The sequence below is a fragment of the Sceloporus undulatus genome, chromosome 3, assembly GCF_019175285.1.
Source record: "Sceloporus undulatus isolate JIND9_A2432 ecotype Alabama chromosome 3, SceUnd_v1.1, whole genome shotgun sequence".
NCBI lineage: Eukaryota > Metazoa > Chordata > Lepidosauria > Squamata > Phrynosomatidae > Sceloporus > Sceloporus undulatus.
The window spans coordinates 49,416,075-49,442,301 of record NC_056524.1 but is presented as its reverse complement, the minus strand read 5'-3'; the positions used below and the strand labels follow the sequence as shown (position 1 = coordinate 49,442,301).

General features: G+C 41.0%; 1 protein-coding gene and 1 pseudogene across 2 annotated transcripts in view; both read left to right on the top strand.

Moving 5' to 3' along the window:
- HTR1F (5-hydroxytryptamine receptor 1F) overlaps positions 1-26,227 on the top strand; it is a 178,846-nt gene that overhangs the window by 30,606 nt on the left and 122,013 nt on the right. The window lies entirely within an intron of this gene.
- On the top strand, positions 24,117-24,274 carry LOC121927415 (annotated as a pseudogene).

Here is a 26,227-nt window from a genome sequence, read left to right as displayed (position 1 = left end):
AGCCATTCCTTTCTCCGTACCATCCTCCCACGCTTTCTCGTCTGACAATCAAACATAATATCAACCAAGAAATTTAAAGACATGTATAAAAGTAATAAAGAAAGTGCATTAATCCATTTTAAATGTCAGGATAATATCTAGTATAACAACTTAAATTAAAGTGATCTCTTGAAAACTGAATGATAGTTAATGATAATTATAATATAAGGTCCAGGCTAACTGAAGTTTAGCTCTTTTAAATATATTAGTCACAGGGCACATTCACATTTAATCAGCCAATGAGACAAAGTTGTTCCTAATTTTGGCCAGATTGTATTCTTAGAATGTTTACAGCATTTTTCATTCTATGGTGCTTTCAGCATATATAGGTCAAATAATATGGTTACCATAAATTGAAGTAGACTTGGTGGCAGTTAATAACAAAGCCAAATAATACTTACAACAGTCTACAAAGTTAGACAGTTTTCTGAAATGTTCCTAGTAGTAAATGATATTTCTAGTGAGAGGTGGTGGCATTTTTGTCAATGGAATAATGAAACTGTTCTAGTTTTCCAAGGTACTCCACCCTATCTCCCCAGCATCGTGGATAGTTCTTTTAAAGCTTTGTGACAGAATGGATTCATTAACCACTGACCTGGAAGTCATCAACCACCACTGGACATTTCTGAATGTCCCCAGAAACGTCATTACAGGTTCAGGAGCCAGGTGGATAATACAGCGACCTAACTACAGAAATAGATGGGAGCCACTGATGACCTCACCAGTACAACACTCAGTCTTGCAAGAATATACAAAGAGATTGCTTTCATCTGGCCTTTCTTTTGATTGAAAAAGGGAGAGGAGAAATATGTAAGGAAGATACGGATGAGGTAGAAAACTGGAGCCATTTTGAGTTTAACAGAAACATGAATAAGATTGGAGCTGACTTGAAAAGGGGCATAGGTATTTAACTATGTGATTCATAAATTTGAGGTGACACACACATCTCTTTTCACCTTTATCCTTTTCCTAGTCTCACCCATTTTAGTGAAGCTGAGGGGAATTTGCCTGTTACTGGCCACTACTTATGTTACAAAAGCTGTAGCAGCATTTTGTGTGAGGAAAGAGCTGTTTGGCAGACTCCATTCATTTCATAAGGCCCCGTAACTCTGTGCCAACTTAACTGTTTTAGCCAACCATACAAAGCTCAAAACACTTCTCACTGAACACTGCGGCTTGTTATCTTCTATCCATGCACTTTGCTTACATTTACAGATACTTAAACTGGACTGTTTGGATATCAAATACTGCATGCTCCTTCAGCTTCTGAACTTCTGGCACTCTGCCTCCTGGAGCAGAGTGTAAACAGGACAATAAATGTAGAAAGCTATGCCAATACATATATAGAATGATAAACATGGATGCTGAGGGAGTTGTTGCAGTGGCCTGCAACATCTGTACCATGTTTGCTTTCTTGCCAGAGGATTCTCCACACTATATCTGTTGCAAGTGCAAGTTAGATAACCTCTTGAAGAAAAAGATGCTGCATCTTGAAACTTGTGCATCTACACTTCGAAATATCAGGGTGGGTTAAGCTCCTTCTTCTTTTTTAATGAGTGAAGCTGATTCTTCTTGAAAGGGAAGCAGTCAGGGGTGTTGGGGGATTCTGAAACAAGAATGAAGATGTTTGGAGGAATGTGACATACAGAAACAGAACTATCAAGAGCCATGCTTCAAGTTTGGAGTTACACAACTGATTCAAAGTTCTCCCCCAAATGGTGATAATGAAACATGGTCACAGGCACAAGGACAAGAGGCTCCAACTCTGAAACCCCTTTCTGTCCTATGCTGACTGAAGGAGAGCATGAGTAAGTCTGGCTCTTCCTCCTCATTGTCCAACTTGGCAGGACTCTTTGCTAGCACCAGTGCTGATGAACTCATGCCAAGTTCTTTATCCTCCTTGATGACATCATTCCCTGGTGGGACAGATGCTGATAAACTTGTGCCAGGCTTGTTGTCCATCTCAGCAACAGATCTGAGTTGCACTGTGTCCTCAACCCCTGAATCCGCAAATATGAGTTAATAGTCACCACTGAAATTTAGTGGGATGAGTCTCATGATTAGAACATAGTGCTACCCAAAATGATAAGGTCCCAAGAGGTCATCTACAAATTAATGTGTTTATAGGGAAATTTTAATAATAGCTCAAATGAAATAATATTCTGGACAAGGCAACAGTGGCCTTAGGAACCAACTCAATTATACCAGTTCTGAATCACACAGAACTCCAGAGACAAATCCAAATAGGTTTTTGGATTTTTATTAGGGGAATAATCAACACACATACATACAACAAATGCACTCACACATGCACATAAGAGCTAGGAAGCAAACAAAGGTGGGAGAGATGGAAAAGTGGAGGCCTTGTTAATGGCAACACTTACCAATGATGAAGCTTGCTTCCAATGAAATGGGTTCAGTAGCCACCTGGAAACATGGGGTGTAGCTGGCTACTGAGGGAATCTAGATGCAAACTGGCAGCAAGGGTGTCTGCTTGTAAACTAAACCCGGGGAACTGTTGTTTTACTACCAATATTTATGCTCAAGACCTTGTCTTGGGGGTAGAAACCAAGGAATGAAAGGATTAGATTCTTGTTAAATGGGTTTCTAGGAGGAAAACAATGGCTAGGAGCTGTGGCAAATGGTAGGGTGATTGGTATGAATATCTTAGACAAAAGGATTTGCATTCCTTGTTGGAAGTTCCCTATCCTATGTGATCACAAATAATCACCTTCTTTGGCCATGACCCACAGTAGCCCTCAAGAGACAAAAGGGATGATGCCGGTGCCTTGGGAAATCTCATCATGGTGGGTGCCCTCTAACTCCCTTGCTAGCATAAACTGGTTTTCCAAGTGTAAAGAGGTCAGGCTTCCACAGCATGGTCATTCCTAGGTCGCCCACCCCAGCATCCTTTTTAATATTAACTTGATATTAAATATGAGGGGGGATCGGGTGTCTGATCTTGGGGTAACAATAGTAATGGAAGGGTATAACCATTTCCAAATAAATAGACCAAACAAGAAATGAGGAAGAGTAGCATAATATGTCAAGAATTTTTATACCTGTAAAGAGATCATGACTTAAATGCTGGAAGCCAGGTTTAGAGCATCTGGGTAAAAATTAAAGGACACAGAAAAACAGGAAACACATTGTGGGGGCCTACTAAAAATGCCAAGTCAGACTGAGAACTTGGATCATGCCTTCCTGGAACAGATGACCAAACATTCAGAAAGGAGAGATATAGCAGTAATGGAGATTTCAACTATTCTGATATATGTTGGAAGTAAAACTCTGCCAAGAATATGTAATACAACAAATTTCTCACTTGTGTTTAATTGTCCAGATGAAATGAGTCTCATGATTGGAGTGTAATGACTGGAGTATAATGAATTCTTCTCTATAAAGAAACAGACCAAACAGGAAAAGAAGAGGAGTAGCATTATGTTCACACTGTGAAGATATCCATGACTTAGAGCATGGAAAACAGGTTAAGAGTCTTGGGTTAAAAATTAAGAGAGAAACAACAATGATCTGATTGTTGGAAGTCACACTCTGCCAAGAGTGTAAGCTCTAAGAAATTCATCATAGCATTACAGACAATTTCATTGTAAAAAAGGTAAAAGAACCAACAATGAGAAAATTACCACACTACACTCTTATAGTGCTGCTATTCCACTTTTACTGCTTTGGCTGCCTCCTATTGCATTCTGGGATCTGCAGTTTAGGAAGGGGCATATAGAATTCTCAGCCAAAGAGCTCTTAGGCCTCACTGAACTACAAGCCTCAGAATACAACAGGAGGCAGCCAGAGCAGTTAAAGTGGAATAGCAGCACTATAAGAGTGTACTGTGGTAATCTACAGGGATTTGCTATTTTGGATATGAGATAATCGAAAGATGCTCAATGGGATGGAACTAGTAGGATCATTAGATGGGAGTGACCATGTGCTACTGGAATTTGTTATACAAATAAAAGGATAAGACATGTATAGTCAGATATTCATTCGGGACATCAAGAAAGCCAAGTTTAGTACCTTTAGGGAAATACTGGCTGGTCTCATGGTCAGAATCTCAAATCTCATGGTCAAAAGTTCTCAAAAGGAAGGGAGATCATGGTGCATGGGAGTTCCTTAAAGGTGAGATACTGAAGGCAAAGTTACAAACAATTCCAAGAAGGAAAAATAGTGGGAGGTGTCTAAAAGAAACCAGGGTGTACGAAGAATTTTCAGGTGAGACGAAATTTAAATGAGCCATGTATAAGACATAGAAGATGGGGAAAACCACCAAAATTGGAATACAAACAAATAGCCAATACTTGTAGTGGGAAAGTCTTAATGCTAGAAATTATAGAAATACTAAAACTGAAAATGAGCGCAGGCATGATAGAGAGGATAAGAATATGAATGTTTTTGGCTATGTACAGCACAAGACGAAGAACAAAGAAGTGGTTCTTCTTTGCATAAGATGGTGGAATGTTAACACGAGACAGCTAGAAGGCCAAACAGTTCAACACATTCTTTGCTTCAGTTTACTCCCAAGAGGAAAACAGCATTCTAACTGGTGGAAACAGAACAAATAAATGCAGTAAAGAGAATGCAGCTGTTCATTGGTAAAGAAGGGACGAAAGAGTAATTAGGGGCTAAACAGACTGGCGATAAATGCCAGTATCAGAGTGCAGTGGGGGCATGGCGACTGCACGCCACGCACCCCAACTCCACCCCAATGCTGTCATCATGCCACCCTCCCAACCAGATGGCAAGCAGCATCACATTATTTCTTTGGTTCAGTGTTTAGACATGCTGTGCCAAAGAAACCCTGAAAAGCTGCCGCCACTGCAGCAAAGGTGCCTTTTTGCCAACTCTAAAAGGAGCGGCATTTTGCAATTTCTTTTAGAGCCATCAGAGTGCCGGATCAGGGGCATGGTGTATGGTTGCCATGGCCCCAATCTGGTGCTGATAGGAGTGGCACAGAGCTGCTCCTTTGGGGTGGTCTGTTTTGCCCCTTAGTTAATCTATATAAATTCAAGTCTTTAGGGCTGAATGAACTGCAATCAACAGTACTAAAGACAGTTACAGATATAATCTCAGAGTCACTGTCAATAATCTTTGAGAATTCTTGGAGAACAGGAGATGTCCCAGTAGACTGGAGGAGAGCAAATGTTGTCCCAACTTTCAAAAAGGTCAAAGAAGAGGACCTGCGCATGTACTGACTAGTCAGATTGATGCAGGTGTGCTCTTGGAAAGGAATCTGGTGATTATTAACAGCGGGCATGGGTTTCTCAAAAATAAATCATACCAAAACGAATCTTCTCTTTTTTATTTGAAATACAAACTAGATAGATACGAGGGTGCTATGGATATTGTGTATCTTGGTTTCAGTGAGGCTTTTTGACAAGGTTTCTTGCAGGCAAGCTGGTGAACTTTGGGTTAGACCACATTATAGTGGCGTGGATCTGAAATTGGTTGGCAGACCACACTCAAAGACTACATGCCAATGGTTGTTTTTCATCCTAAAGAGAAGTGACTCATGGAGTACCTCAGGGTGCTGTCATAGGTCTGGTGGTTAGAATTTTTATAAATGGCTTAGATGATGAAATAGAAGGCATGCTTATCAAAGTTGCAGATGAAACCAAATGGAGAGGGGAAGTAAATACTCCAAAGGATAGGATCAGAATTCAAAATTAGTTTTGGAGATTGGGAAAGTGGGTCAAAACTAACAAAATAAATTTCAGCAGGGATAAATGTAAGGTACCACATCTAGGCAGAAGAAATGAAATGCACAAGTATAGGATGGGTGCATCTGGTTTGAAAGCAGTGCAGTAGAAAGGATCTATGGGGTCTAAGTAAAAAAAAAAAAAACAAACCTTATGAGGAATGGCTTAGGGAGCTGGACATGTTTAGTTTGGAGAAAAGAAAACTGCAAGGTGACATGACAGAGATCTTTAAATATCTGAAGAGAAAACAAGATGGAGACAGAGATTCCACCTAACATTTGGGAATACCCTTTTTACACTAAGAATTGTTCAACAGTAGATTAGATTGCCTCAGAGGGTTGTGAACTCTCGATCTTTGGTGATCTTTAAATAGCATTGGATGGGCAAGTTTCAGACATGCTTTAGTTGTACAGTCCTGCATGGCATAGGATTGGAGTAGCTTTTAGTCCCTTTCAACTCTATGATTCTATGATTTATTGGTCCCAGTGGAACTGACTTCTCATTATGTATAAATTGGATAGGACTATTCCTATACATGGAGCCGATGTGTCTGACTATGGCGGGATACAGACGGGCAAAAAGGGGTGTGTTCATGACGTCATGAAGGTATAGCCTTCAGACGGCCCTTACCTGAATGCCGCCATGAACACGCCGCCCACACGCCCCAAGCGGGAAGAAGCGGCATTAAAAAGGTGCCGCTTTTCCCCGCTTCTTTTCTATATACTGCGCAACTGCGCAGCTCCGTCTATAAGCTGCTGCACCGGTACGCCAGAATTGCTACGCCGCTAATTTAAGTTGCCCATTTAAAAGCTCCGTGTCTGCTGCGTCGCATAATGAGTCAGGGTCCTGGAACATGCACAGTTTGCACCGAGGCTCTAATTAGAGCGTCAGATGCCATGCAGATATGGAAGCCGCAGCACAGCTGCACTCTATTTTAATGCTCATAACCCTAACCCTAACCCTAACCCTAGAGCAACATGTACGCATGCGCTGCTAGAATTGTGGAAAGTTTGGAATTTAAAGTGAACCCCTACACACATTCCTGCGCCATTTTCACCTAACAATAAAAAAAGCTAAAACTTTAAATATGTACATATGTACAAGGGAGGTGATGGGGGATGGCAGGGGGACAGTAGTGGCAGTGGCGACAGCTGTGGCTGTGCATTGCAGATTCAGCAAGAGCGCGGGGACCAAAGGAGAGGAGGCATCCATGATGCTGGTGACACTGGCAACGTGCAAGCGGACAAGGATGCCAACACCAGCTGATCACCAGCTGGCAGGAGACCACCATTGTTCTTGGGCAGGGCGGGGGGAAAAGTTTAAAGAGGCCTGGGCGCTTTAAATGTGCACATATGCTTTCTGCCGCCAGTGCTGACCGCCGCAGCTGCGCATCTGCCAGCCGGCAAAAGGAAAAAAAAAGCCCCGTTTTTGGCCGCCCGTGCGGAAGCTGCCTCTCTCTTTGCAGCGTCCTGCGAGGCGGCGGTATGGAAACTGCGGGTCAGAAACGGCCCCAGGTGAGGCATCTTCACTGCCCCCCATGTGGAAGCCCCATACACCTGAGCCAGGTCTGGAGGCTCCGTATTCAGCAGAAAACACCTCCAAGACGTCTTCCCCTGCCCGTCTGTATCCCGCCTAAGATTCTAGAAAGCAAAAACCTTCTTACAAAGGACCAACTCACACTACATAATTTCAATGCTATTATTCCATTTTAACTGCTGAGGTTGTTTCCTGTGGAATTTTGGGACTGGCACTTTAGGAAGATTGATTTAGAATTCTCAACTGGAGCATTCCAGTGCCTCCCTAAACAAACCCAGGATTCTCTAGGCTGGAACCCTGGCTATAATGCTAGAATTCTATAATTTGAATAAGCTGTGGGGTCTTCCCCATCAACTACAGAAACTCACTGAGGCCCTATACAGATGGACCCGAAAGGCCAGCCTGTAGGCAGAGTCAGGGCACAGTGTTCCAAATGGTGCACGGCATCATGGCGTGCCTCCGGTGCTGCATCCAGATGATGCAGCACTGAAGGAGTGCCATACAGCTGCACTGCTGTAGCTTAGGAGGATGCAAAAAGGAGCCGCTTTTGTGTCCCCTTTTTGTGCCCTCCAGAGGCTGGATCGGGTCCGCGGTGTGAGGTTGCTGTGGCCCCGATCCGGCAAGGAAAGTGGCGGCCTCCCACCACCCCTTAGCAGCAGTCTGTAGAGCCTCTGACTCACCATGGAAATATATTTAGGGATAGCTGTATTAGCCATGTAGCAAAGTACAATAACACCCCAAATCCACAAAACAGCATAAACCCCAAGCCCCCCCCCCCCCCCGGTATCACCTGAACTGAGAACAGTAAAATGCAGGCTTGTGACTAACGTCATCCTAATTTTTTCTCCTGTATGATTTTTAACATCTTTGCCTGATTAAGAAGCCAGTGAAGCTTTGAAAGCTTGCAACATGTATTTTGTGCATTTTGGCTGGCCCAAAAATAGCATCACTGATTTGTGGATTTTGGATGTTATTGTAGAGTTACCTTGGATAACTCATGCTCTCTTATCCTCACTGAAAGGCAATGGCAAACCCTCTCTGAACAAATCTTACCAAGAAAACGCTAAGATAAGGTCACCATAAAGTTAAAATTGACTTTGAGGCACATAACAACAACAACATTCCTGTGAAACATCTACATGGTCTTAAAGTGAGAAATAAACTGAAGATGCAAGTGAGTCAGCAGAACGACCTCCTCACACAAAGTGAAACTGATAATTGAAAGCAGACCACATAATGTATGAATAACCTTGTATATATTTTTCTCTATCAAACATCTTCTTTCAAGATGTTAGCCTATGTTTATATTTAGTTAAATATATTATTCAGATTCACATTTAACAATGAAAGATGTCTGATTTCCCTCAGTTTTAAAAATTATTAAACAAAGCCCTCTGTAACAAGCAGTTTGATAGAATCACGACAAGCAGACGTTTGTCATGCAGACAGTCTATGGCATATTCTGCGAGTGGGAAGATTCCATGGTTATAAAGCAGCTGCTCCCTCATAACTCTATGAACTGCTGCTTTGAGAATGTGGGAGTAATTTTCATGAGATGGGGTGAGCACTTGTCACCAGGAAGGGTAAGCAGAAGATGCAATTGTTGCCAGAGAGTAACTGGGAGCACTTGATGCATACAGAAATTTGAGTGAGCAATATTAGAAGAAAAGGGAAAGAGATGTGTCACAGTGGTACCATGCAACTTTTCATCACAGGTCTTAGGATCCATTTTGAAGAGATAAATTAATATCATTATCAAGTCAGCTTCACCTGTGAACCAAGCTTTTGGAGACAGGCTTTTTCTGAAGATTATCTGAGAATTAAAATGCATGTAAAAGCACTACTTGTGTCTCCTTAAAAAGAATAAGGGATACAATAAGGAAATAGTCCTTAATCTGAAGGCATTCGTCTCAGTCAAATGCAGCTCTTAGATGTCACAGACTCCAGCTTTGTATATCCTATGATTAGATTGTTCTAAGGTAATCTGGGACATTGCTGAAATAACAAACACATGTAAAATATGGGAGGTTGGCAATTTTTTTAAAATATATATATATATTGCTGGTTTCTCCTAAAAAAAAAATTGGCTAAACTTCAGCAGATGGTGATGATCATTAGCTTTAAAAACCCCAGTATAATATAAATAAACACATGCCACTCTTTCCCTTGGCAAGTATCCAACATTTCTTAAGATGTAGAAGAGTTGACGTCTCTAATTATCTTCCTCTTTTAATACACAGGAAGCTTCCATGACAGTCTCTGCTACTTAGTTTTAATTTGTTTTTGTTTGTTTTTTGTGAGTGAGATTCTCAGCTATGCTGTTCCTGTAAACTTTAGTCAAGATGCCCAAAGTTTCTGCTTGTTCTGCTGAAACTAAATCAATTTAATCTCTTTTCTCCTAAAGATACTGCCAGGAAGTGTGTGGCTACTCTCTGTTCCCTGACTTTTGCCCATCTTTGCTAGTTAAGGAAGGTCATGAGAAGTGACTGCTGCCTGCATGTTTAGCAAAAGGGAATATGCTCCTACTAGTGCTGTCTATTACTTCTTACTTTAGTCAATTTAGATTTTTAGTCAGCTGTTGCTAAAGACAACTTTTGAAATAACCATCAGTCCATTTCAAATGTATATGAGAGAGACAAACAATTGAAAAGGATCGACAGAGGTGCTCCGGGAACTTCTGCAGAGTACTGGTTGACTAATTCAAGGGTGGGAACTGGTCGTCTCTCATGATGTTGTTAGATAGCATCTCCCATCTTCCCTAGTCAGCATAACCAATGATGAGGTATCTAGGAGCTACAGTACATCACATACAAGGCCACACAATCCCCACCCCTGGCATGAACCTATACTTTTGTTGTTGTTGTTGTTGTTGTTGCTGTTGTTGTTGTGTGCCTTCAAGTGAGTTTCATGGCACAGCTGGGATTCAAACTCTGTTCTCCAGAGTCATAGTCCAAAACTCAAACCACTACACCATGGTGACTCTTTATTACTGCTGACATAGTATGGCATAAATCACATTGGAGGATGAGCAATTGAAAGTCCTTCTAATAATGTGGGTGCTGTCATTAGGTCCTGTGACGACATTTGCTGAATAGATTTGTTAACAGAGTTTGCATCTGGGTTTGTGGCAAGGCTTTGTACCAGTGTCCACATCAGTGTTGTGTATCCTCCTGTAGGTAGGTAACTGTTTGAAGTTTGAGGTCTGGAGGCTGTCTGTTGGGGAGTAAAGGCTGTCCTTGAGAGGGCAGCATTTTTGTTCAGAATGGGTTGTTGTAGTTCATTGATAATATATCTGAAGTTGTGACCCCTAGTGGGCAAAAGATATTGTAGCATAAGTTTTTGTTCAAGCATTTGAAGAAGTAGAGGAAGCCTCCGAAAGCTTATGCTCCAATTTCTTTCACAGTTAGTCTCAAAAGTGCTACAAGATCTCTTTGCATACAGATCTTTGCAGAAATGTTCAGTATCACTGGTACTTATTCCCATTTTCTACAGAAGTTGAGTTTACACAGAAGTATATAGTTAATAGCCTTTGGCAAAAATCTGCCCATTATAAAACTATCTGACATTGTTAACAAAAAGAGTCATGTTTTAAAAAGCAACATAACCGTGATGGTAGAGGATAAGGAGATATTTTACAAAATCTTCCAAAGAGCTCTCTATTTTAATTACAACAATCATTTTGAGCCTAGCTCCTTTCTCTTTTGTATACTTGCCTCACAAGCTTTGCTCACTGTATCTAACCAAACCTGTGAAGCAGATTGCTAGGCAACAGAGACTCTGCAAAAGAGGTGCTTCTCCTCAAACCCGTTACTGCTGAAATGCTGATAGAGACCTGACAATACAGGAAGCCCACTGACAGAACAAATGAAGGGGGGGGGGAGAAGCTTAGTGTTAGAAGAGGGGGAGGTGAAATGCAGGGTTACAGCAGGAGTTAAAAGTAAACGGTTTCCAAGATAAAGACAATGAACATAAAATAGAGTATCAGAGTGTTTTAGGGGGGAAAACAGGAGTTGGAATAAAGAAAGATTTTATAAGCTAAAAAGGTGCTAAACCAAGTTGCATCAAATGGTTATCTCTTGCTGATTGCAAGTATTTGTGATGATGGGCCCTGCCATTAGTTTGGCCAAAACAGCTGAGAGGTGTGAGTGTGTTGTTGTTGTTGTTGTTGTTGTTGTTTCTGTGTGCCTTCAAATTATTTCTGACTTATGGAAGCCCTAAGGCAAACCTATCACAGGATATTCTTCACAAGATTTGTTCAAAGAGGGTTTGTCTTTGCCTTCCTTTGAGACTGAGAGTGTATATCTCACCTATGGTCATGCAGTGGGTTTCCATAGCTGAGTGGGGATTTGAACTCTAGTTTCCAGACATACTTCAGTGTTGAATCTACTAAACCATGCTGGCTCTTACCTGCAGTTAAACAAAGGGTTAACAACATTAAGGTTAGATTGCATTTATTAGGGTCAGCATTATGTAGGCTTGACAGAAACCATTAGAGACAGTCAATCAGTGGAAATGATCTGCTTGTGATAAGTATGAAAGCTTCCAGACACTTCAGAGATGAGAAGTTATAAAATAGTGTTACTCAGAGTTGTGGTCCCTGGACTGGTGCTGTCCTCTGAGTCATTGGCTGCTGGTCCTTGGCAAGTTTCCAGGACAGAAAAAATGTTTGTACCTAATAGGCAAACATTTAGTGTTGGTCTCTGGCACACTAGGGAAAAAATAAGTCAATCCCACATAGCAAATAGCATGAGAAGTTTTGGTATACAATTTGGTGGCACAAGGCACAAGAGGGACTTCTGAGAGACTGATGGAGGGGGAAGAGAGGTGTTACCTACTTCATCCCTAGAGAAGCCTGTTCATAGGCTGGAGGTGCACACGCCCAGCTTGCCATGAAGATTCAGAATACCCACTGTATCATGAGTGGGATAGAAATGTTTACTTAGTTATATTAGAGCTTATGGTTTATTTCTAACCATGGCTGAATATGATTTAAGACTGTTTCTGTAACTTGTGACTAGTACTAAGTAGAGCCTGAAGGGAAGTGCTGTCATGAATATGATATCTTGTTATAGACTTGTATCCTTAGAGTAAAAGCTTCTTTTAAAATATCTCTTTTCTACCCTATGCCAAGAAACCTTTGCTCAGTTTGTGCACAAGGGAAGGGAAAGGAAAGCCCCTCCAAAATCAGAGGTGGAAAGGGGCAAGTTAAAGCCTCCAATGACTTTCCACTAAGCCACTGATCTTTCGGATGCCCATCAATGGGCTGATAGAATTTGGTGATCTCCTTCTACACAAGAGTGGAAGATATGGGGAACCCTAACATTAGAATCATAGAACAGAATCAAAGAGTTGGAAGAGACCACGAAGGCCATCCAGCCCAAGCCCCTATCAAAGCACTCCTGACAGATGGCCATCCAGCTTCTGTTTAAAACCCTCCAAAGGAGGAGATCTACCACACTATGAGGGAATATGTTCCACTGTCAAGCAGCTCTTACTGTCAAGAAGTTCCTCCTAATGAAGTGCATCTCTTTTTCTGTAGCTTGCATCCATTGTTCTGGATCTTATTCTTTGGAGCATCAGAAAACAAGCCTGCTCCATCTTCAGTAGTATTATACATTTCCTGGTTCTCTGAACAGAGAATTGTATGGACATCCTGGCTAGGGGACATTGTCATGCAAAAAAATGTTTTTCCCCAAACTCTGCTCAAAAGCAAGTTTCATTGTATTCACAACATTGTATATATATTCAGGACACTTTATAGAGTCTGTTTGATATTTAATTTATTGACCAATAGACCAACAAAATATAATAAGAGGCAGGCTATTACTTAGAACAAAGAGGGAGAGGGAATGTGGACTGTGGTCCGCATGTTGCCTGCATGACCATTTTCAAGGCCACCAGGTTTGAAGGAAAGTAGCAAAACATTCACAAATTTTCAAAATTGGTAGATGTGATGGAGCCCTTGTTCAGGTTGGAGTCATGGGAGTTTATCGTACTGGCCCTGAAATGGGCCCAGTGTGTTCTAAATGTGCGCATGCGCAGACGCGCACGGAATGGGATGGGGCCAAGAACCCCATTTTACTACACAGTGGAACGCTGCCTTTGCTGCTGGGCATTCCAGTTGCATCCCCATTCCGTCCCAGAGGGCACCATTTCTGAGAACTGTTTGTAAGCGTGCTCAGAAATGGCGCCCTCTGGGATGGAACCGGGACACGACTGGAATGCCCGGCGGCAAAGGCGGCGTTCCACTGTGCAGTAAAATGGGGTTCTTGGCCCTATCCCGTTCTGTGCATGCCCCCGAATGCACATATTTAGAACGCACTGGTCCCATTTCAGGGCCAGTACAATAAATTCCACAGTTTCAGCTCTTGGGTTCCTACCATAAACAGATATTGTACGAGATGGACCGTATCTGGACTGAACACCATTTCTAGTGCAGAAGTGGCTTATATACCATGAATGTTGTCTTCTGAGACTCTGTATTTACAGATCGATACAATAATGCAAATTTTCACATTGCTTGCTTGATGTGCAACTAGCACATGGGTAGCTCTTCAGGCACCCAGTCAACATAGAAGCTCTCCATTACCCATGTGCACTAAGAGAAACAGTGTGCAGAGTGTCCTTAATTTCCCATTTACTGCCTATGTGCCCCTTGTTTTTGCTTTATATCACTCATACAGTTGATGAGTTTAAAAGCATTTCCAGTAATTTTTCTCAAGAAATCTTTTTCAAGTTAGTACACAGAATAAACAGCATTTTAAAGCTTCTGTTTTCATCAGCTCTACAGCACAGCACGGACTTGGTCGCTTAATGTTTTTCTTGTTTGTGGAATGGGTGTGCATTTAAGTGGTAAATGGGAGTGCCAAAGTGACACTCTCAAGACCTAAATTGTTTTTAAGTATCAAAAGTAGACATTTTAACTGGAAAAGGACATTCTGGGTTCCTTGGAGTGCTGTAGGGGTCAACTGTGAATAATTTCACCTTAACCTCCACCTATGTTATAAGGTACTTAGCATTACTGTAGCAATGAAAGCCTCAGCATAGGCTCCCTCCCTCCTTCTTTGTTGGACACATTTTTATCTGCTCATAAGCCAACAAGCCTATTTGGATGGCTTATATAAGGCCAATGTGGCCTAATAATAATATGATTCTTTCAGTTAATCTCTAAGGTGCTACAAAGTTCTCTCTACATACTGATTCTACAGACGAACACAGCTATATCTTTGAAGAGATGGAGTTCATGACAACGTGCTCCTTTTACCTCTGCTGCTCACAAAGGACATGGATGATGGATCCCAATGTCCTATGTGGGAGGGGGCTAGCTTGGTGACACAGGGGCAGGGTGCTACAGGGGGAGTTTCAGAAATTTTGAGCTATCACTGCAAAGGATCTCACCCTAACAGCTACCCATAAAACCTCAGAAAATGGCATCCAAGGACAATTTTAAAGAAGATTCAGGTGTATATGGGGAAAGGTATCCCAGTTATGTGGGTTTTGGATAATTAACAGTTTTTATAATCTAGAGGAGCATTTTCAGTTTGGTTTGGAAGTAAACTGGTAATCATAGGCGGGTTACAGACCGCCATAAGGGACGTCCTCTGGACGTCCTAGGTTTAAAAAGGGGCGTCACTTCTTGACGCCCCCAAGCCTAATACGTCCTGAGGACATACAAGATGGCGGCACCCCATCTACATCGGGGCCGCCATGATGGCATCATGAACGCGCCACCTCGACGCTGTCGTGCCGCGCGAGGATGCTTAGTGCGCCCTTTCATCGGCGCAGGAAGGAGCTCCGAAACGGAGCTCCTTCCTGGTATTGCGTCGCTGGCGCAGCCTTTAGATGGCTACACCCAGCGACGCAGAGGATAAAGGGGCCAAGCGGCCCCTTTCTCCTCCTCCCTGCCGCCGCGGGGTGTCCTTGGGGCTTGAAGCCCCAAGGACACCCCTTTCCAGGCCTTGGGGAAGTGGCCTTTTGCCGCTTCCTCATGGCCTGGAAAGCGGCGGATTGGGGCCTCAGTGGCTGCCGCTCTGGCCGCTGAGGCCCTGATCCAGCGGGGAAAGGGGCGGGTGCAGGCCGCCGCTTTTCGGCGGTCTGTAACGCGCCATAGGGAGAGATCAGTTAGCTATATCTCCTTCAAGGGACAGACTATTGATTGCAATACCAGGTAAACTGGCCTATAAAATAGTGAGATACGTGTCTTTCACTTTTTAGATTCCTGAGCATGAATTATGACACCTCAGATATTTTTGCAAAGCATTTACACAATCTGGCATGTAAGTGTTTTATGCCTCAATAAGAAACAAGGCCTCTCTGGTAATCTTGTCTTGTCATTAGACATTTTGGTCACAATCTAACACAGAATTAATCAGGCTGAAGCCCACTTACATTCCATAGGCTGAGGTGTACTAACTTCTTTGTTGAACTGAAGCCTCAGTAAATGGGATAAGACTGAATATTAATAGGGTTATGAGAGAAATAAAGCACTGAAAACAACCAAGTGGCATTTGTATGTCTCTGGAAATGGGCAGATTTATCAAACTTCACAGAATAAAAGCACTAAGAAAACCTTTCATCTGACTTATTTCTTTAAGCACACTGTCCTTGGACTTAACATAGCAGGACAACTTATTTAACTTGTAATGTCTCAGTCTATAATGCTTTCTCACAGAATGGCTGAGGCATCGCAGCAATTCTTTATACCCAAAGGTCCTAAATGCACTTGGCCTTTCGATGAAGTCATACAACCCATACACAATCAAGATAGGCCTTCTGTTCTTTTATAATATAACTGCAAAAACTCTAGGTGTACACAAAATGCAATTTAGTTTGGAGCCCAATTCAGTTATTGGATCTGGGCTCAAATTGGTCCAGATTAATCCAGATCCATCAAAATTAATGTGGACCACAAATCCACATCAAGATTTGAAATTATGATCTGCCAGTCCTCCCTTGTTGACTTGATTGAGAAACCAAATGGTTGTAATATTTTTGGATTTTTTACATATCTGTATAACACCTAGAGATATGGTAGATCTTAATAGAGGGATCATTTCAGCTAAACTTCAGGTACCTTCAGGGATTTTTCTGCTAGGCACCTGTAATATTAGTTGTTATTCAAAAGGCAAACCCCATTTTTAAAAGCTATTGATTACTCAGTCTTGGAAATTTGTGCTGTTTTGTCTTGCCACTTTCCACTAGTGCTGATGAACCATTCTACAACACAGAGAGGATCCCCAGCCTCTACAGTTGAGGAACTGTACCACTGAAGAGCAGAGGCAATGAAGAACAAAACTCACATACAGCAATATTTGCCAGAGGGACAAAGCATGAGTCTTCAGATGCTCCTCACTTCTTCATCAGGATGGCAAGCATAGAGCATCAGTCAACTAAATCTTTTCAAGTCATGATCAGAAATGATAATATTAATAAAGTGATTGCTTGAGGAGAGAGATTTGGTTTGCTGTCATTCTGGTGACAACCTCTTAATTCCCCTTAAGGCATTTGATATTCTGGGCTGGTGAGAGAAATATCTATCTCATAGTCCTATACTTACCCCAATCCACCTCTTCTACATTTGTCTACCTACGACTTATGGAGGAATGAGAAGTCTTCTGGTGCTAGCAATTTGCTACTGCTCAGTTGCTGCATACAGTTAAGGCAAATAGCAATCTTGAGATCTCTTAGGGTGGTTGCAACAGGAACATGGTAGCATCAGAGAAGGCTTCTGGCACTGACATTCTCCCTCTCACTGCTCAGTCATCATATCCTCTCATTCAGCTAACTGAGGGCCTCCTCAAAAATGTTCCTTTAAATTTGTCAGGTTTCAGAATGCTGGCTTCAGAAATTATGCTTCTCCAGCTTTCTGGGAAACAGACAAATATCAGGATAAGGTGCAGGAGAAGATGCTATGAGTTTTTGTGTTAGGGGGCTTTAAAGATCAGTGTACTTATCTCCTTCCATTCCCAACTGGCACCATGGCTCATGCGGTTAGCCTGAGGGTGTTTGTATTTGTGTTGTACTTCTGTATTGCTGCACTAGTGCAATCTGTCTGTTTGTCTGTCTATGAGAGTAGCAAAGGGGAGAGGCTAGGGAAGAACCTATCATCCATTCTGGAATAAAGGAGGGAATGGGACAGAAGCAATGAAACTTCTTGTAGCACAAATCCTGGCAACAACAGTACCAGGCCTGGGAAGAAAATATTCTTTTTAAGAGTTCTTTGGAACCAATTACAACAGAATACTGCAAACACAATATGAGATCATTTATAGAAAAAACAACAATACACACACACACACACACACACACACAAATAGACACATATCCATGTCTTCAGTGAGGTGCAGGTGTGGGGTGTGGTTGTAGGATTCTTCTGTATATGGTGCTCAACAGTATTGCAACCTGGATTACAAACCTTAAAGTCCTAAATAGGAAGTGTGAGTATAAAATAGGTGCAATATAATTCCTTATTATAATAAACAACTTTAACTAATAAGAAGATATAAAAGAATACAAATGCAACATTCTTTCAACTGAAAAAGTGAATCAAGCTGGCAACAAAAGAACAGTGCATTTGCCCCACAATATGGAATGATAAGAGCAACAAGAATAGCATAAGTGTTTGATCCTTTTCTGAAAAGAATTGTGAATTGTAGTAATTGCTTCTTGGCAGAATTAAATGCACACACATGGACAGAGAGAGGAAATAAAAGACAGATTAAATTAAATGTTTAAAGCAACATATACCTCACCTAACAAAATCATTGTGCACAAAGAGAATCCTATACTTTCAGCTTATTGGTATGGAGTGTATCTGATCCTAACTGCCATTTCTTTACACACAGATAACTACATAATTATAATGAGGAAGGACAGAGGAAAAAGAAGAAAAGCAATTTTTAAAATCAACAGTCAGACACCTAACCTAAAAATCTAGGACTATTGTGAGGTGTCCAAGAATAAAACATAGACTGTAAAATCAAATATATACACAGTAAAACTGTGAAGAGGTTGATTTTTTAAAAGTAGCCTAAGAAAATTTTGAATTCTGTCCCTGTGTGTTAGCCACTCCTCCCAGTTTTGTGTCATCTTCAGACTTGATAAGGATTCCCTCCACCTTGTCATTGATAAAAATGTTGAAGCATAATGGCCCTAGGATAGAACCCTGAGGTAATCCACTTAAGACCTCTTTCCAGTTTGAAACTCAGCCATTTATTTATTTATTGGATTTATATCCTGCTTTTCTCTCAAAATGGGATTCAAGGAGGCTTACAATAATTTTAATACAGCTCTTGCCATTGATAATGACTCTTTGAGCATGGTTTTCCAACGAACGATGGAGCCATCTGACAGGGTTCATACCTATTCCATATTTAGTCAGTTTGCTAATCAAAGTATTATGGAAGACCTTATAAACTGCTTTGCAAAAATCTGGATAAATAATATCAACAGTATTCCCACCATCTACTAAACTAGTGATCTGATTTATTTTTAAAAGGATATAAGATTGGTTTGGCAGAATTTGTTCTTGACAAATCCATGCTGGATCCTACTAATCACTGCATTGTCATCAAGATACTTGCAGACAGATTTCTGTATAATCTGTTGTAATATCCCCCCCCCCCCCGGGTATTGGGATCAAGCAGCTTGGCCTGTAGTTTCCTGGATCTTCTTTATTTGTCTTTTTTGAAGAGAGAGACAATGTTTACCCTTCTCCAGTCAATGGCACCTCACCAGTTCGCCAATATTTCTCATAATTGATAGCAAGCAGTTAAGAACATGCATCAGCAAGTTCCTTCAGTAGTTTAAGATCTAACATGTCTGGCCCTGCAAATTTGAATTCTTTTAGGTTAGCTAGGTGATTCCTAACTAACTCCCTGTCATTTTTGATTTGCAATCCAGATCCTTTGTCAAGGTCCACAAAATTCTCTTTTTGGGGGGAAACTGGTGCAAAATATATTTCAGTAGTTCTGCCTTTTCTTTGTGATGAACCCATCTTTCTTTAAGCAGATGTGTTATTATTGTTGTTGCTGCTGCTCCTGCTGTTGTCATTTTTGAAAAGCTCTAGCCATGCCAGTTTCCCAGTGCAAGTCTACATGGGATAACTGGCCTATCTGGATTTCCAAATATGGATTCAGATTTATCCCCAGATATGAATCAGTAAATTGAGCTCCAAATGAGATCAAGGATCCTGTGAACAGATCTGTCAAACTCACCCTGGTTATTCATAGAAGCCCTTATATGACCAAGCACATTTTAAAGCTATTCTTGCCATCATGGAATTTAGGTATGGAATTTAACAGCTTTCCACCTAGCTACAGCATTTAGAAAACCCCTGAGAATGGTACAGTTAACACTAAAAGAGTTGTCAAAACCCTATTAGCCACTGGTATAGAGAAGAGAGAAAAAAAGATGTCTTAAGGCACCCACTCTATGTAGTTTCTCTGGAGTATTTGCTTTTCTGTGATAATACTTTCACAGAGGAATCATTTTAGGACACAGCAGTAATATTCTTTTGAAAATTGAAGTCCTTTGTCAGAGTTGTACAATTCTCATCAAAGCACTGTATCACAAGGGGAGAGTGAGTCTGTGTGGTTGCAGGATGGCCTTTTAATGTGCAATAATTTTGTGTGAAATTCTTTATACACGAAAAAGATAATTAGGCTGTGGTATTGTCAACTGTCAAGTTGTTCAGGGCTGTTTTTGTTTTTTGTTTTTAAAAAGCAATGGAATTTATCACATGGGATGCTAGCATCCTCCTCCCATCATTTAATCATGTTAATCACATGATTGGAGGGAAGGTTATCACACCCCAGTGCATTTATCCCATTCTTGTCCCATTTGTAAATAGTAATAGACATGTCATTCGGCATTAACAGGAACTCCCATTAATACCAAATGATGGGTCCATTACTGTTTACAGATGTGACAAGAACAGGATAAGCACGTGGTGGTGTGATAATCTTCCCCCCAATTGCACAATTAACTTGATTTAATGACCATTTAATGATGGGAGGAGGACGTTTGCTTCCTCCATGTGATAATCTCCAATGGCATTCATACACTGCAGATAACATGAGACACTGGAATGCTAATGTAGTTAATGTAGATTGGTGTTGTTACTCAAAAGCAGAATGACATCACAGAAACAGAGAAAATGCATCAGCAAAAAGGTCAAAAGAAGCAAGAGATCTACAAAAAAATTGCATACCCTAAATAGGTGCAAAGTTAGAAATAATTGTTGTTATTGTTGTTGCTGCTGCTGCTGTTGTTATTAATAGCCTTTGAATTGACTTCAGGTCATGGTGACACTGTGAATTAGACATCTCCAAGACTCCCCATAATTTCTGCTCAGGTCCTTCAGTCCAGTCAGGTTTCTGACTGAGTCTAACAATCTGGCATGCAGTTTTCCTCTCCTTCTATTACTTTCCATCTTTCCTAGCATCATTGTCTTTTCTAATGATTCATTTTTCCTCATGAAGTGGCCAAAGTACAATAGCGTCAATTTAGTCATCTTGTCTTCCCCCAAAAATTCAGGTTTGATCTGTTCTAGAATCCATTTGTTTGTGTTCTTGGCCATCCATGGTATTCTCAGTACTTTTCTCCAGCACCACATTTCAAATAAATTTATTTCTTCCTATATGTTTTTGTTTGTTTGTTTGTTTTACTGTCCAGCTCTTGCATCTATACATAATGAAGAAGAATATAATGCTTCAGCCTATCCTTACTTCATTTTTAAGAGTTAGCTCTTTACATTTTATGCAACCATTTCATGATCTCTGCAGTCAAAGGCTTTGCTGTAGTCAATAAAGCACATGCAGATTTTCTTCTAGAATTCCCTGGTTCATTCCATTATCCAACATGTGTTTGCAATCTGATCCCTAGTGCCTCTTCCTTTCCTGAATCCATCTTGCACCTCAGAGAGTCCATGATGCATAAACGATAGGAGTCTTTACTGCAGAATTTTGTGCATTACTTTGTTTGCATGGGAAATTGGTGTGATGGCTCTGTAATTGCTGAAGTCTTTTGTGTCTCCTTCTTTTGTAGATGGGAATATATATTATTTTTTCTCATCTGTGGGCCACTGCTTTGTTTTCCACATTTTTTGGCAGATTTTAATTAAAAGTAACCTTGACTCTGTGGATTGTATTAGTTCTATTGGTATGTCATCTGTTCTTGATGATTGGTTCTTTCCAATTGCTTTGGAGACACAGCATCTACAAGTCCGAAGTGACACTGTGCAATTAGTATCACCAAAGATGCTATTTTCCTACTGTAATTGCAGTTTAAAAGCCATGTGTAGTAATCTCCATGGTTAAATTGTCTCAATATCATGTAGTCACTATTAACAATGCTATAAAGATGTTGAGTTGTTGTTGGTATTTACTAGTCTAGATTCTACAAATCTAGAATGTGTTTATAAATGTAGCCATACATTATGAAATACTAGAAAGGGCAGGAAAGAAAAAGATTAGAAATAAACCTGGATTTGTTAAGAAGTACTTACTATGAAACAAGTATTTGCTTCATTTAAGTGTCTAAGGCTGGACAACACACTTCCCAAAAAGAAGACCCCATTGCATTCTGCAAAGCTTCCCTTAAAGTAGTCACACAGGCTTGTGTTTCCATCCTTTGCCCTTATCCTTGTGTCACTGTGTAAATAACTAAGGTCTGCCTCATAATGTCCATCTGTACAGCACAACTAATTCAGAGGTTCTATACTGCACATCAATCAGCTGTAAATAACTAACAGAGCTTTATTCCCCCTCATGAGGCTTTTTGGATTTAACCCCAGATCCCTTGAGAAGGTGCATGATGGGGGAGGGCAGGAGCATAGCCTTGAGGCATGCTGCCATGTTCTTCTGCATGAATGGACATGTATAAAGTAAAGTGCCAGTGGCTTCAAGAGAATGTAGCTGCAAATCCCTGTGTTTCTGGGACCTAGAGCATCTCTTCGTTCTATTCTAATTGACAACACTTACATGTGATGCTTGTCTATCTCTAGAACAGCCTCCTCTAACCTGAATTCTTCTAGAATTTCTTAGACTCCCAATTCCCACTAGACCCAGGTGACACACGCACAAGTGATGTACCCCAATTGCATTCTCACAAAGAAGAACAAACATTTTAAACATTTTTATCTGTATGTCTTTTACATTATTTTATAATGTTTTATTTGGTGATCAACAGAATTGAGACTGCCATGGTTGCCTTGGTTGATGATCTCTGTCAGGGCATCAACAGGGGAAGTGTGACCCTGCTGGTGCTTTTGGACATCTCAGCGGCCTTCGATACCATAGACCATGGTATCCTTCTGGAATGCCTTAGAGAGTTGGGAATTGGAGGCTCTGCTTTGCAGTGGTTCCATTTCTACCTCTCGGGAAGGTTCCAGATGGTGATGCTGGGAGACAGCTGCTCTTCTAAAAGAGAGCTGATATCTGGCATCCCTCAAGGTGCCATTCTGTCCCCCATGCTGTTCAACATTTACATGATGCCACTGGGAGAGATCATCCGGAGACATGGGGCATGGTGTTATCAGTACGCTGATGACACCCAGATCTATTTCTCTATGTCTTCGACTGTTACAGTGACTAAGGATGGTATCTCTCCTTTGGATGCCTGTCTCAGTCAGTAATGGGCTGGATGAGGGAAAACAAACTCAAGTTGAATCTAGAGAAAACAGAGGTACTCATGATAGGCACCCTAGGTCCGGGAGTGGAGATTTGTCAACCAGTCCTGGATGGGGTCACACTTCCCCTAAAGGATGAAGTTTGCAGTTTGGGAGTTCTCCTGGATTCATCACTACAGTTGTCATCTCAAGTAGATACGATGGCCAGGAGTGCTTGGTTCCAACTTCAGCTGATACGCCAACTGCGTCCCAACCTGAACCAAAAGGATCTTGAAGCAGTAGGACATGCACTGGTAACTTCTCATTTAGATTTCTGTAATGTGCTCTACTTGGGGCTACCCTTGTACCAAATTCAGAAGCTTCAACTAATCCAGAATGCAGCAGCCGGAATGGTCACCAGTACTTCTAGGTTTGACCATATATCACCAGTGTTAAAATCTCTACTCTGGCTGCCAATTAGCTTCTGGGCGCAATACAAGGTGTTGGTCATTACCTTTAAAGCCTGAGCTACCTGGGGGAACGCCTCTCCCAACATAATCCGCCCTGCACACTCAGAACATCAGGGAAGAATTTGTTGGAACATTGTAATACTCGATTAACCACAACTTCCCATAGAGCATTCACTGCTACAGCCCCTAAATTATGGAATAGTCTGCCGGAGGAGATCCCGTCTTATCACTACCTTAGATGCCTTTAAGAAAGCACTAAAGACGGATCTCTTCCGGTGGGCTTTCCCATCAGATTTGGTATAGAGATGGTGATTAAGACCCCCCCCCCCTCTCTAAGTATAATGGTATATGAATTGATGTTTGGAGATTTTAAGGAACTAATAGGGATGTATATCAGTATTAGTATTTTATTGACTGTTCAATTGCATTGTATTATTTTAACAATGTAATCCCACTTCGATCCTTGGAAGAGGTGGGACATATAAATAAAAATTATTATTGTTGTTGTTATTTTAATTGCTTTTTTAAATTGTTGTGAAGATTTTTTTATTTATTCTCTCTGGCAGCTGCTTTGAGTCCCACTTTGGAAGAAAGGTGGCAAACAAATGAAATAAATAAATAAACAAACAATTTAATACATAGCCACTCTGGATACTTCTCATAGCAGTTTTCTACTGGTTAAAATAAGCTGAGATATTTCAGAAAATTTAAAATTATATCCACATCCGCATGTTAAATACTTTTTTGTATCATATCACTTCTCGGCCTTTTGGCTAAGATCAAGTGTGTAGTATCATATCTTGGATGCAGTCATTCCTTATATATGTGAATATGTATGATATTTTTTTGCCTAACTTTCCCATGAATGAAGAAAATGAAATCCTGTTTTGTTCTGGATTTTTATAGCCTTCTCCAAAGCAAAAACATTTTCTGGCTGTTCTTAGCCACTCCTGCATACAGGAGTGGGAGGACAGGAACTCAGAGGACGTGGTTACAGCCAACCACGTCTGTGAACATTCTGTCTTCCACCATCAAAAAGCCATTCCACATTATTCTAATCTTTGTGCAGTTGCTTAGAAACACCAAACCTTGAACTAAAAACTAGGAAGGAGACAACTCTTTATTACCATTGAAAAGCCCCTTTACTTGAGAGAAGCTTCTTCTTGCAGGCTATAAATTCATATTAGTTGGAAAATAGCTCCTTTCATCTTCAGAACATCACATATTTGTAATGGCTTTTGTTTAAATGGTAAATTTTGTTTATTTATGTCACATTTATTCATACAATGGCACGCATTAGATTAAATTTCAAACGTGATTTTTACTTGAGGTGAGCAAATATCCATGTTTTCTTCCTTTTGGTAATGGCTTTACATTAATTATATTGACTGACATGGCTGACACAAATTTATGGGAACACTAAAAATGCAGTGGTGTTTTAATTCTAACTCTATTTTTAGTAGACAGGAATGCAGCTCTCAAATATGTGCTGTATCCAGGATGAGTCATATGGCCACACTTTGGATTTGCCATCTGAAGGGTTGACTTTCCATGCATCATTCATTATAGTTTCTAACAAACAAATATGGGTCCAAATTCTTTTAGTATTAACTAGACTACACCCATTAAAGCCATTAGATTTTATCCAACTGATTGAATAGATCTACTGTAGTTGAAACTAACCCAGGATGCCAGTCCAAGTTTGTCATGTTCACCATTTGTGCCATGCTCACCATATGTGCCATCTGCAAGCTGACTGACAAAAAAGTCAACCTGTTTTGAAAAATAAGACCTAAAATGAGACAAGTGAAGTAAGAGAAAACCTGATGATGAATGTTTGGTATCCAAACAATTTACATCTATTATTTCACCTTTAACAGCAAGGGTGGGAAATCTATGGCTCTTCAGTTGTTTTGGATTTTAGCTCTAAGATGTCTCATTAAACATGACCAATGGTAAAGGACTATGGAACCTATTGTCCCAAACATTCCAAGGATCACCATCTTTGTTCTATAGTACATCGGTATTATGGTTCTCAGACGTCAAGGAGATGCTTTTATAAGCTACTTACGCTACACATGTTAGTAGTTTTAAAGTTCTATGATGCAAGCTTGTTTTAACCAACTGTTCTAACTGCATCACTTATGTCTAAAATGAGCATGGCCAGAATCCCTTCATGTTTCACACTAGTTTCCATGGCATCTTGGATTGCACATGGCCAGATGTGACCGTGGATTTACATTTTTCAGTATCTGTATATTTTTGTAGCATTACAAGGCATCGTCTTTGCTATCTACCTATCAAATCTTGTGGTTCACCACTGCCACCCAAAACATTTTGCTTGCATTGGTTCTACAACTGGTGAAAATACCCATTATGAAAGTGAACTATAATATGGTACAGACTGTGCAAAAGCACCGTGCTGACGCTGATTTTAGGGTTAGGTACGGAATGGCAATCACATGGTCTCTAACCCTAACACGGTGGGGCACCATAATAATGGCGGTGACCCATGTACATGGGTGCCGCCATTGTTACATAAGCACTGCACTGTGTCCACACCACCACGTGGCACTTACGTAACAAGTGCGCCAGTGGTGCACTCGTTACTTTGGCCTTGCAGCACAAAAAGAACCCAATTTTTCCGGGTTCTTTCTCCTGCAGAGGGAAGCCACCTGGTTTGGTGGCTGCGGCTTCCCTCCAGAGGAAATTAGACCTCGGGCAGGCCGTGTTTTTCGGCCGTCTGTCCTGCACCCCCATTTGCATCAATTACACCACTTACTCCTTGACAGTGTATCAGAAACCAATCATTCCAGGTTTTTATTGATGTTATTTTCAGAGAGTGCAGAAAAGCTGTGGACAAG